Below are 12,111 nucleotides of genomic sequence, written 5' to 3' on the forward strand. Positions count from 1 at the left end.
ACACACACACACACACACACACACACACACACACACACACACACACACACACCCTGTCCATGGTCCTGATTATTCTTCTCATCTGGAGTCAAGAGTTTGCCTACCCTGTTCAAGTCAGATCCATAAGGACCTATTAAGTGTCCTCCATGTGCTAGGCACTGGGGATACAAAAACCAGATGAAGCAGTAACCACCTTTAAGAAACTGTTGTTCTGTTGGTGTGAAAGTAACAATTACATTATGTGTATGTGTGTATACATATATAAAGAGAAAGGACAAGGTACTTGAACCAAAGTAGCCAGTATAGATTTCCTGTAGGAAGTGATGCTGCCTACTTTCCCCACTGACTTAACACAATGTTTTATTGTGTGGGCAAGGTTAGAAAGAGAGAGAGAGACAGAGACAGAGAGAGAGAGAGAGAGAGAGAGAGAGAGAGAGAGAGAGAGAGAGAGAGAGAGAGAGAGAGAGAGAGAGAGAGAGAGAGAGAGAGAGACAGAGAGAGAGAGACAGAGACAGAGAGAGAGAGAGACAGAGACAGAGAGACAGAGAGAGAGACAGAGAGAGACAGAGAGAGAGAGAGACAGAGAGAGAGACAGCGAGAGAGACAGAAAGAGAAAGAGAGAGGAAAGGAAGGAAGGAAGGAAGGAAGAAAAGAAAAGAAGAAAGAAGTTTTGCTAAATTGCAGCCAGTAGGAACAAAAATGCCGTGCAGCCAGGAAACCAAATATGATCAGTCTCACTGGGAAATGGAACATGGAGTCCACCATAGGAAAAGGACTGGAATTTAGGAAAAATGAATGTAGAACATCTGAGACAGCAGTACTTGAGGCTGAAGCAGCTCAAAGGAGAGCAATGATATCAGGCTTCAATATGTCAGAGAGTGGCCACAGAAAATGTGTGTATTCAAGGAGAACTACGTAGCTCAGCATTCAGAGCAGGAGAATACAGACTATGCAAACAGGCGTGGGTGGGAGGAGAGGTAACCCACTCAAGCAAGCTGGCTATAGACCATTCAAAGCACGGCAATGTAGAAAATATGGAACAGGGATGTACATTCCCCCTAAGAGCCAGGATGAGAATCTGTGCAGTTTGTCCTGCCTTGATTTACTAGATGTCTGACACTTCCGACTTCAGGTTAGAAAATTATATTGTCGTATTGGCATAATGCTGCAACTCTCAAAGTGTAATCTAGAGACCCCTAAGGGTCCTCCAAACCCTTTCACTGGGTCTTTGAGGTTGAGATTACTTTCATAATAATACTAGGGCACTTTAATTTCTAAAGCAGTAAATGTTGATAGATAAGACCCAAATAAACAGAAGTTCTTTAGGGGAGTCCTCACTAATATTTAAAAATGTACAGAGTCCTAAGACAAAAAGTTTGAGAAGCACTGGCATGGTGGAAAGAAGCCAAGATGTGGAGTCAGGGGGGAGGGTTTGAATCCCAATTCTGTGACTTAAGATTACTGTGACTTGTGTGGTTACTTTAACCTCTCTGGGACTCAGTTTCTTCTTTGGTAAAACAAGGGAATTGGACTTAGTAATCCCAAAAGTCCCTTCTAGATGCGAAGGTGTGTTTCTGAGAGGCTATGATTTCATCTCGCTTGTTTTGAATGGAGTAGAACTCTGACTCTGAAGTGTTTGGAAGGAAATTTGTCATAGATATCAAACTGGCCATTGTATGGAAGGGAAGACAGGAAAGGCTCAGGTGCTAATAAGCTCCAAGTATAGAGGCTGGGACAGGGAGGCAGGATGAGTGAATCTGACAACCCAAACTCAGGCCTTGGAGTCCAGAAGGATGACATGAGGTTGTAAGAATGCTCAAAAGTCTCTATGGCTTCAGGAGTCACTTTCTTTTTCCTGGTGATGCAAGCTACAGAACAAATTCACTTGAGCACAGAGAAGGTGAAGCAGAATCATTGTAATTCAATATCAAATCACATTTTATGGTGCTTGCAGAATTCTAAAACACTTTCCACGCTAAAAAAGCCCTCTAAAGGAGGCAGTACTAGTGTTTTTGTTTATTTCCTACAGATTGGACAACTGAGGTTCAGTGAAGTTTGTGGCCAATGTCTCTAGTGAAGAGTGTTTTGGAATAGATTCAAAACCAGTTTTCCTGCCTCTGAGTCCATCGTGTGTCCCTCAACACCATGAAACAAGGAATGTGTTTCCATCTTTCCCTTCCAGGTACAAATGGCAGAATGTGGATCATGGACTGAGTTAGAGATTATTTTGCCATGATTTCTCCAAACTTGAATCCTTCTTAGTGAAGTCTGATAAACCACAGAGAACCATGAAAGTTCACACTATGAATTCACGGGATCCACTTTCTGCCCTTGCACTGCTGGGCTGTGGGGCATAGCCAAATATGTTCATTCTTTTGTTCCTTGGGGTCTTTTTTCTCTTGGGTACTAAATCTATAAAGCAGATAATATAATAGAGGCAGTGGAGTGTAATGTAAATATGACTGGTTCCCCAGTCAAGGGCATGGGTTCAAATCCCAGCTCTGGCATATATATCTATACAATCTTACCAATCATTGAGGCTCTCTAAGCTTCAAATTGTTTATGTTAGATGCTCTCCAGCATCTCTTCCAATTCTTAAGTCTATGATCCAATGAGAATTGTGGAAGCCAGAACTAGGTTAGTTGTTCCTAGATACCCAGCAAAGAATGCTGCCTGAATCAGGATCCTGTGGGGTCCTCCTGTGAACCCCATTAGATAAAAGAAACATCCAGAAAGTCACCAGTGTATGCAGTTGGGGACCAATTAGGGGTTCTTTGTGAAGAACATTTTTTTGGAACTGGGATTAAGCTTCAATAGCCATTGGCAAGTGATCCAGATGTTTCTAAGTACATTTTGTAAATGTACATCCTTAAATGGTAGAACTCTATAGTTAGTGAATGGAGTTACAGGATAAACTGGGAGTGCTAGTTTGCTGTTGGGCAGCCTCTTCTGCCTTGAAGTAGCATATGGGCAGAGCCCTCAACGCCCATTGCCATGACCTACCTCTCCTTCAACGTCCAAGCCAGAGACATTTGCAGAACTCATAGCACAGGAAGTAACTTGGATTTGAGCTGCCTTCAGCCTGGGTTTCATGTCCAGAGGAGACACACTCAAATGAGGAAACTCCATGAAGAAAAGATGGAGAGGTTCCAATCCAGCCTGAAGGCCCTGAGGAAGCTGAGAGTCTCAGGGATTCTTTCATTGGGAGATGTCAGGGATCGGGTTTGAGGAAGGTGGAAGGGGTGGTGTGTGTGCAAGGCTTTATCATAACATCACATGACTCACTCTTGGGGAAGGACTGGGCAGCCTGGCAGGGCACAAATAGTCCCTGGGGCCTCTGGAAGTCCCAAAGCACTCCCAGCCTCCTGAAGTCCAGGACCTTAGAACCTCACATCCTTACCATGAGACCTTTGCTTGCTGTCCTTCTGCTGGCTAGCTTGATGATCTACTGTGAAGGTGAGCAGCCTTGCCCTGCCTGAGCCCTCCTGGGGAGGGCTGCATTCCCCACTCATCTCCCCCTGGGAGCAGGAAAACTATCAGGTCACTCAGGTTAGGTCTCTGGATATTCCGTGCTGTAGATCACTCCTCTTCCAGGAACTCAAAGTACAAGGTGTGAAGAACCTGGGAGAGGACGTGGAGTCCGTTCCCACAGATGAAAGAGCTGCCGCATTGTCTCACGCTCCTTCAGCCTTGGCTCTCTGTGCTCAAGGGTCTTCAGGCAGGAATTATATCAAGGATGGGTAATGATTGGAAACCACCAATGAGAGATGACGTAACAACCGAAAGCAGCGCCTCTAACTGTCATGTTTTGTCTTTGTACATTTCAGCTATTGCCACGGACCTGATCAGGAAGTTCACCTTGGATCGCATTAGTTTTATGAGAGACTTCATGCTGACGATAATGGATAAGAAGGAATGTGTAAAACAGCTAAGTGAGGAACAAATGAAATTCCTGAATGAGTTTGTGGTAATGGCTTTTGCTCATACCCTCGTTGTCCTACCTTGTCCATAATTATCTGGCTTTTTTGAGGCCAATCCCAGACCCAAGGAATAAGAGACTAGCCGTCCTAGATTCCTAGACCAGCCTTCTTATTACCAAACTGAACCCATTTCTTTTCCTTGGATTCATAATCCGATACAGGCTGTCTTCTGTGGGTGAGAAAACTGAGCCTGACCACTGTCTCTCAGCCAGAGTGGAGAGGAAAATTTCTTTCCTGGGATAAGACCCCTGAGTCTGGCACATTTCCTTAGATTCGGTTCTGAGCTGTATTCCCTTCCCTGGGCTAGGACTGAAACTGGGTCCCCTTCTCTCCAAGTCTGATAAGCAGTCCAGTATGCTCTCAGAACTGCAAAAGGATTATCATCATTTCTAAAGATCTGTGTCATTTGTTCTTGGATTTTGCCAAATTATCCTTCCTTCCTCCTCTCCCTGAACATGCTTAATACCAAAACTGCGTCCTCAATCAAAGCTGGTTTGATTCAGTCTCTGGCTGCCGGAATCCCTGCTTTCTGTGGGATGTAAGAGTTTGTGCTAACTAAATTCCCAAAGAAAGGGCAGAGCCACATTCACATATTTCCCTCTTTTAAAGGAAAAATGGAAGACTGTTACAAAAGCTGTTACTTCCTAGGAGCTTTCTGGAGCCAAATGGACTCCTTGTCAAGCAAGGATCCACTCACCGTATAATGTAGAACTACATGCTGCCTGTGATCCTGAGGACCCACTCCAATGCTTCCCCTCAATAAAGCAAATGCAATTCATCCCTGAATCTGTCCTCATTTTCAGTTAGCTATGCCTGAGATTTTGTGATGAGACATAATGAAAGCAAGAAATGACCAAGTGGGTGAGAGGGTGCAATTATTGAAATGACTTGGACAGCATGCCACTTAACTGTTCTCTAAATCCTGGAGCATCCAGCCAATGACCTTTTCAAGATTTCTATGTGATGGGATTAGGTCACTTAACCTGTCTGTATCTCAAGTTCCTCACTGTCAAACCCGGGGAATGTTCTGGCAGCCATATCTAGATTTCCTGGCCTTCCTCCCAAAGCGTCCAGCTGAATGACCTGCCAGACTTCTAGGTTGGAGGATAATAGTGAAATTCAAAGAAGATCTATCTTCTTCAACGAGCATTGGTAGAGCTGTGTGCAGGATTCCTTTTGTGTCCTGAGGGAGACAGGAAGTTTGGAAAAAGAACTGGCTCCAGCCTTTGTCTAAATAGCAATTTGTTAAATGCATAAGACAGTAGCATAAGTGACTATCTTATGAACTCTCACATGACAGGTGTGTTAGAGATTCTAAGTCCAATAGAAGTGTAGACCACTTTTTCCAAAAGTGTCAAATTGAGTACATGGGGTCATGAAGGATTTGGGGCATGTGAGGTGATGTGTAAGCAGGGGATAATCAACAAATAAATATTTATTAAACACCTACTAAGTGCCAGGCACAGTGCTAAGTTCTGGGAATACAAAAAGGCAAAAGATTTAAGAAGACAATAGAGAGGAAAAGACCGAAGAATCCTAAGAGAAAGGCCATGACTATTGGATCATGGGAATGGGAACAAAGTAAAGGGAAAGTGATTAGTCTTAGAAACAACTCAAGATAGATTTTACTCTGAGATTGTGGCAAGGTAAACATAATAAGGAAACAAGTATTTATGAAGTGCTTACTGTAGATGAGGTATTGTAATGCTGGGAATACAAATGAAGGAAAAGAGAGTGACTTTCCATGGAGAAAGAATGAATAAAAACATTTATTAAGCTCGTACTGTGTACAAAGCACTGTGCTAAGTAGTCTCTGCCTGCAAGGAGCTGCCATTCTAAATGGAGAGAGCACATATATAGGTTTCAACTGTAAGTCAAATGGAAAGTTCCCAGCATCCTTAGGGTGCAGGAGCAAAGCGTAAGGTAACTTACATCCTTTAATATAATTTCTTCTGATGATCATACGTTTCTAATTTTGAAGCATTTGGGACATTGGAACAAGATTTTCGGTGGCAAGAATGGTATTTTCTGGGCATTGAGTAGATTTTGGGTCTGAGGAGGCAGGGTTCTGGTGCCTGCAGAAGCCGTTAGCAGGTCAGATGTCTGATTTTGCTTCCAGGAAGATGGCTGTGTCTGCTGGGCTGGAAGTCAGGCTAGGAGCTCTGGAGGGGGGAGCCATGTCCAGGACTCTTGGGCTTAGCTGTACAGTGACACACAGGAGGTACTTAGTGAGCACTTACCGGCTGTCTGACCAGCAGTTGGCCAGTAGTTGGTGTTGGTGGCATCAAGAAAAGAGCGTCTCTTCTCCACAGTGATTGTTTCTCTCAGTAATGGGCTGGAAGCAGAGCTAGTGCTCTTGGGAGTATTGCTATTGCCAAGGCTCTAGGGTCCAGGTCTTGTGCTATCTCAATTGGGGTCTAAGAGGAGTGGGTCATCAGGGAGGGGGTGGTTTGACTTGCCTGACACATGCTACCTTCCATCTCTTCCTTGGGGTGTCTTGCTGCTCCTCCTAGACTAGTTTTCCGTTGGGTGACCCATAGGTGTCAGTTGGAGAAAGTAGGGAATCCAACTGAGAAAATGTAGGAAGAGGAGGAGGGACACTGAGATGACTGATGTCCTCCTTTTTCTAAGTAGGAGACTTGCATCTCCTGTAACAGGATAACCAGGCTAGGACACTAGAGATAAGAGGAAACTGGTCAAGAGTCACTGGAAAAGAAGATTAGGAGTTAGTAAGAGTAGAAAACAACAATTATCAAGTATGACAAGTGAAGTATGAGGCATTAAAGATGTTGGCACAAGGGCCTGAAAGGTCATTAATGACAGTAAGCAAGGCAATAAGAGGGTGATAACGGTTTCAATGAGAAAGGGTCACTGAGAGAATGAGGTAGAGACGCTGTGAGTCATGGAAGCAAGGAAAGCATCTCATTCTTCTTGGAATATTCAGGTGGGAGTAAGATGACAATAAACTGAGGAAAATCCAGGAGACGGTGATTAGAATGGTTAAAAATATCCTGAAAATTATTCCATATCCCAGGCAAAGGAACTGGAGAAATTTTGCCTAGAGAAAAGGAAGGAAAGAAGGAAGGAAGGAAGGAAAGGAGGGAGGGGGGAAGAAGAAGGAAGGAAAGGAAGGTGTGAGAGAGGTAGGGAAGAAGAAAGGAAACAAGCATTTCTCAAGTGCCTGCTATGTACCAAGAACTGTGCTAAGTACTTTACAAATATAATCTCATTTTTTATAATTGAGGAAATTGAGGCAGCAGACAGCAGTTAAGTGACTTGCCCTGGGTCACACAACTATTAAGTTTCGGAGACTGATATTGGACTCTGGTGTCCCTGACTGCAGGCATAGAGCAACTGCCTCTGAGATTTCATACATCAACATCTAAGATGCTCTCATGCAGAAGAGGGATTAGGCACGCTCTGTTTGGTACCAGAAACCAGAAGGAAGAGCAGTCGGTCAAAGCTGACTAGAAACAAACATAGACTTTGGAATTAGAGAGCAGTGCAGGACCCCAGCAGTCATTCAGTCTAACACAACCACAAAAAGGAGTTCTCACTGTAACCTATCAGAGAAGGGGTTATCTAGTCTCTGAAGACCTTTAAGGTCAGAGAACTCACCACCTCTAATGACAGTTTACTGTCCTGTCAGACAGTTCTAATTGGGAGGGAGATTTTCTGGCCATACCTGAACTCCCTTGGCCCATGGGGGCCAAACAAAACAGCACTAATCCCTCTTCCCATGACAGCCCCTCAAACGTGTAAACACAGCTATCATGCCCCTCCTCTTTTATTCATTTCTTCTCCAGGATAAACATCCCACTTCCTTTAAGCCATCATCAGATGGCATCGACTCAAGACTTTGCAAGTTTTATTGCCCTCTTCTGAATACTTTTCAGCTTACCAAAGTCCTTTTTAAACCGAGGCACCAAAAATTAAACCCAACACTCTGGACAAGGGATGTCAAGGTCAGAGGACAGCATCTCTCTCAATGCAGCCCAAGATTTCATTAGCTTTTTTTTACTGCCCCATCACACTACTAACCCATATTGAGCTTGCATCCATTAGGGACAAATTAATTTTAAACAAATAAATTAAAAGTACAAATGACTTCCTTTAGACTTACAGTATTTAAGGGGCAGATGGACATAACTCTAATCTGGCATCCTCTCTGTGAGGAGAGCAGAAGCTCCAAACTCCTCCTCCTCCTCTCCTGGCAGGAATCAAAGCTTTCCTTAAAGAGGGATGGAGGAGCCATGAAAGGTGTCTATCCATGTGACATTTAGATAACCTGCATGGACATACAGATAACTTACATGGGCAGCAAACATTCTCTGTCCAGGAAAATTCCAGGTAATCTCAGAGGGAAGGCATTAGCAAGAAGGGAGATAATAATGGATTTGAGGAGAATAGATTCTTTACGCATTTTATTTTATTTCTCAATGCACAAAGATCTATTTTTCTCCCTCCCACCTTCCATTCCCACTTTATATAAAACAAAAAAAAGAAGAAAATCCTTAAGCAAAAGGATCTCTCACTCTGGCCACAAACAAAAACTACATGTTTCAATCTGCCCTCTGAGTCCTTGATCTCTCTGTCAGGAGGTGAACAGCTTGCTTCATCATGGGTCCTCAGGAATTGTGTTTAGTCATTACTTTGATCAGAGTTCCTAAGTCTTTCAAAGCTATTGTTCTTAACCATGCTATTGTTGTAAAAAAAAATTCTCCTGGTTCTGCTAGCTTTCCTAAACATTGTTCTTATATATCTTCCCAATTTTCTCTGAAACTTATCTTTTCCATAATTTCTTGCAACGCAGAGTATTCCATGATTTTTTATATGCCATAATTTTTGGGGCCATGTCCCAAATGATGGGCACCCTCTTACTTTCCAGTTCTTTGTCAACATGAAAAGAAGTGCTATAAATATTTTATACATATGGGTCCTTTTTCTCTTTCTTGGATTTCTTTAGGATATAGTATTAGTAGCAGTATTGGGGGTCAAAAGTTATGCACAAATTTAGTAAGTTTTTGCTCATAGTTTCAACTTGCTTTCCAGAATGGCTGGATCATTTCACAGCTCTAACAGCAACATATTAATGTGACTCTTGCCCACAGCCACTAGGGCCATAGATTTGGAGCTGGAAGGGACTTTAGTGGTCAAGTCCATCATCCTCATTTTAAAAAGGAAGAAACTGAGAAAGTTTAAGTGAATTCTCCAGAACTACACATAGTGTCTGAGGTAGGATTCTCCAAGTCCAGAACTCTGTCCACTAGACCACTCACACACACACTTTCTCAAAGTCATTCTTGTCTTTCTAACAGCTGGCTAACTATATGCTGTTCTAATTACTCATCCCAGAGGACAAAAGTAGGGGGCAAGACCCTTGTCTCTACAATACAATCTAAATAGGAGAAAACCCTTGAATCACATATCTTGTGGTCATAGAAATGATCAGCATTGAGGGAATGCTTCTATTTGGGGCCATTTCTGGCATCTGCTCCATAAGAGTTGCCGAGATGGAGGAAGAGGGGACACTGAAGGCAAACCTCTCCAATCGTTCAAGCTTCCAAGAAGAAATCCAGTGTGTGATTCATATGGAAGAGATGTCTGTCGTCATGTCAGTGGAGGAGGTGAAAAATAAACTATCACCTCCCTCAGAATAACTGGACAAGGCCATCATTTGCAAAGGTACCCTTGCTGATACCAGGACATTCTTACACAAGGAAAAGTCGGAGTATCATCCTGTGAGGAAATACCTCCAGGTCCCCAGGGAGAAGGTAGAGAGAGTAGGTTTTGGTATAAGGTAGAGAGTAGTTGTTTGTCTTGGAGAGTCCTGCAAGGGTTTCAGTAAATAGATAACAATCATCTTCCATCTAAATGCTCCTAGTTTGTACACAACATTGGTGCTCAAGGAAGTTTCCCCAAAGGCTTTACAATTCCCCTATTGATTCTGCCTCTGGCTAAGAACTAAAGCCTATTTGCAGAAATAGAACAGAAATGAACTTCATGATATAAGCCTGACCTCTTTCCTAGCGAGTGGAGGGAAAACAATGAGGTTAAACTCCACTTCCTTCCTGGCAGGGTTTTGCCCATTGATTCCCATGTCCCAACTGTTAGAACAAGCACATTCACAGCAAGTACCATCACCCTCCTCGACCCCCAGGATGCGGACATGACCAGGAGGCCATTAGACCCTCAAGTGCTGACTGCCTTCAAGCCATAGTCCCAAATGAGAAATCCACTTCAACAAAACCCATTGTGTTATGTCGAAGCGACTGAGTAGTCTCCTTAAACTCATTTTTGGGGGATTTGATGAGTTAGTTGAAAGAAGTTAATGTGTTTCTATTTTAGAAAACGTCTTATCACTTTGCTGACTTGAAGAAAAAAGTCCAATAACCAAAATTCACTGTGCCCTATGGCCTCAATGTTAACATAAAAATTCCTTAGACTGTATTTGAGTGCCTGGAAGATCAACATGGAATAACTCTAGAAGAAGATCATCTGCAGGGATCACTCCTTCCTCAAGATTCTTAGATCTCTTTGTCTAAGTTTCTGATTTGTCCCTTCTCCAGATGGTTTTTTTATACCAAATTTGGGGCTTGATTAAGATAGGGAATTCCTATAGAGGAAGCTCCTTTATGATTCCAGAGAGATATCGACTCTGCCATTTAAAGTCAGAGTGGGCCGGATACCTGAGAGGTTCAGTGACTTGCCTAGCATCAAGCATCTGGTATGTATCAGAAGCAGGATTGGAACTCAGGACTTCCTAGTTCTGAGACTGGTTGTCTATTCCTGCTTTGCTCTTATCACAGTTCAATTTCATATAGCTTTTTCTGCTGGTCCATGAAACATCCTAATGTGGAGAAATTCCAATATTTCAGGAAATAATTATTGAGACAACATTCAAAGAGAAATAAATTCTTGGGTGATAAAAAAAAATTTAAAACTAGAAAAGATTAAGACTGCACAGCCTGGAGACTCATCAAGATTCTTCATGAGATCTTGTGCACATCTGCAGTATGTAACTGCTGGATGCCCCCTGGTGGAGAAACCAAACCAGAGATTTCTAATCATCAGGAATAGTTCTGGGCTACTAAAATTGATTAAGGATGCTAAAGGTTTATGTGAGAAAATATAACTGATTACAGGCCATGGAGGAGCTCAAGAAGGATTTTGAAAACCAAGTAAGAGAAGTGGAAGAAAAATTAGGAAAAGAAATGAGAATGATGCAAGAAAATCATGAAAAGTGAGTCAAAAGCCTGCTAAAGGAGACCCAAATACACAATGATGAAAATAACACCTTCAAAAGTAAACTAACTCGGGGCGGCCAGGTAGCACAGCGAGTAAGAGCACCGGCCCCAGTGTCAGGATGACCTGGAGATCGAATCCTGGGCTCAGACACTCAGCATCACACCCAGAAATAACTGGCCGTGTAACCTTGAGCAAGTTACTTAACCCCTATTGCTTAAAAAAAAAAAAAAAAGTAGAATAACTCAAGTGGCAAAAGAGGCCCAAAAAGCCTATGAAGAGATAAATGCTTTAAAAAGCCAAATTTGCCAGATGGAAAAGGAATTTCAAAAACTCACTGAAGAGAATATGTCCTTCAAAATTAGATTGGAGCAAGTGGAAGGTAATGACTTTATGAGAAATCAAGATACTATAAAATAGATCCAAACAAATTTTAAAACATTGAAGGCAATGTGAAATATCTCATTGGAAAAAAACACTGACCTGGAAAATAGATCCCAGAGAGATAATTTAAAAATTATTGGTCTACCTGACAGCCATGATCAAAAAAAGAGTCTAGACACCATCTTTCAAGAAATTATCAAGCAAAATTGCCCTTATATTCTAGAACCAGAGGGCAAAATAGAAATTGAAAGAATTCACCAATTAACTCTTGAAAAAAGTCCCAAAAAGAAAACTCCTAGGAATATTACAGCCAAATTCCATAGTTCCCAGGTCAAGGAGAAAATACTGCAAGCAGTCAGGAAGAAACAATTTGAGTATTATGGAAACACAATCAGGATAACGCAAGACCTAGCAGCTTCTACATTAAGGGATGGAAGGGCTTGGAATATGATATTCTGAAGATCAAAGGAGCTAAGACTAAAACCAAGAGTCACCAACCCAG

The 12,111-nt window shown here is 42.4% G+C and overlaps 1 protein-coding gene across 1 annotated transcript in view; it reads left to right on the plus strand.

The window, feature by feature from the left end:
* Nucleotides 1-5,347: 5,347 nt before the first annotated feature.
* The window catches only part of TMEM258 (transmembrane protein 258), a 428,372-nt gene continuing 421,608 nt past the window's right edge, over nucleotides 5,348-12,111 (plus strand). The window contains exon 1 of the mRNA XM_069108529.1: nucleotides 5,348-5,353. The gene's annotated coding sequence lies outside the window, so the exon portion shown is untranslated. The remainder of the gene's footprint in view (nucleotides 5,354-12,111) is intronic.

The sequence above is a fragment of the Petaurus breviceps genome, unplaced genomic scaffold (assembly GCF_028583685.1).
Source record: "Petaurus breviceps papuanus isolate PSGF00001 unplaced genomic scaffold, PetGlider_PUasm1.0 90397, whole genome shotgun sequence".
NCBI lineage: Eukaryota > Metazoa > Chordata > Mammalia > Diprotodontia > Petauridae > Petaurus > Petaurus breviceps.